The 1500-nt window shown below is 39.8% G+C and overlaps 1 non-coding gene across 1 annotated transcript; it reads left to right on the top strand.

The window, feature by feature from the left end:
• The first annotated feature begins 203 nt into the window (after positions 1-203).
• On the top strand, positions 204-309 carry LOC112535114. Its single transcript, XR_003079308.1, has one exon. It is a non-coding gene; the product is annotated as a small nucleolar RNA R71 (small nucleolar RNA).
• The last annotated feature ends 1191 nt before the right edge of the window (positions 310-1500 follow it).

Here is a 1500-nt window from a genome sequence, read left to right as displayed (position 1 = left end):
CTACTTGGTTCAACACTACTTGCCGTCTTGGCCTACTCCTAGAAGACTACCACTGATATGTGTTCATAGCCATCTCCTCAATTAAGTTTTGGGCCTGCTCTGGCGTCTTACTATTGATGGCCCCACCTGCAGCTGCATCTACCATCTGCCTCATGGCTTAGTTCAAGCCACTGTAAAAAGTCTGCACTTACATCCATAATGGCAAACCGTGGTGTAGGCAACATTTTAGCAAATCCTTGTACCTCTCCCACACATCATACATGCTCTCATCATCAAACTACACAAAAAAAGAAATATCATTACGCATCTTTACAGTCTTAGCAGGAGGAAAGTACTTATAAAGAAATTTCTCAGCCAAAGAACTCCAGGTGGTGATAGTGTTAGTTGGTAGGGACTGTAGCCATCTCTTTACTGTATCCCTCAAGGAAAATGGGAATAGCCTAAACCGAATGGCATCATCGATAGTCCCATTTATCTTGAATGTATCACAAATCTCCAAGAAATTCGTGATGTCGGCATTAGGATCTTCACTGGGCAAGCCAGCGAACTATACACTCTGCTGCACCATTTGAATGACATTTGGCCAAAATTATTCACTACAATAGGTGGCCTCAATATACTGGTGTGCGTCCCTTCCAAGGAAGGTCTAGCAAACTCGTACATCATCCTGTTGGCTTCAGCGACATTATTGTTGCCGTCTCCCATATTCACTGGTGCATGGACAGGAATCTCAGTATGCTCCTCCACCTCCTCCACGTCTAATCGCTTCCTCAGCTGCCTGAGAGATTGCTCTGGTTCGGGCAGAGGGTCTACTAGTGCAGGATTAGAACTCCTGGTCATAAACTACATGAAGTGAACAAGGCAGCAACAAACTAAACAAATAAATGAATAAAAAGCAATGACAAAGACAGAAAAGAAAAATGGCTAAAGTAACAAATAACAAATTTCACTCTAGTTTTCAAACAAAGTTCCCCGGCAATGGCGCCAAAAACTTAATGCGATGCTTATGCAACTACAACTAAAGTAGTGAACCTATCGATGCAGGCTAGCACAACGGCAAGTATTAAAAATATCATATCCATCAAGAAAGAGAAATCCTAGAGTTACTACTTCGTTCTTTGTTATCTAGCCTACATTTAATAACGGAAGTTTCTAGATTTACTTATGACTAAAAACTAAATTATAAGTGTAATACGAGAATGAATGAGCAAAGAGAATAATCAAGAGAAGAAAGAAAACCCAAAGAGGACCTAAACCAGTTGGCTATCAAATGAAAGATAATAGATTGTTGAGTCCGATTATGCTACCCGTGGACGGATAATAAACTGAAAATAGTTTCACTCTTGAGACAACCGAATTCCTAAACCTAAGAACCTTATTTTGGAATCTCTTCCTAAGGATTGATTATTAAGTAAGCCTTAAGCTTTAATCCACCTCTATTAAGCTTTGTTAATTATTAATCCGGCAAATTAATTAACCTTACCTCTAAGGGAAATTAAC

The sequence above is a fragment of the Ricinus communis genome, chromosome 4, assembly GCF_019578655.1.
Source record: "Ricinus communis isolate WT05 ecotype wild-type chromosome 4, ASM1957865v1, whole genome shotgun sequence".
Taxonomy (NCBI): domain Eukaryota; kingdom Viridiplantae; phylum Streptophyta; class Magnoliopsida; order Malpighiales; family Euphorbiaceae; genus Ricinus; species Ricinus communis.
Note: the sequence above shows the minus strand (reverse complement) of the source record. Positions and strands in the feature narration are given on the sequence as shown.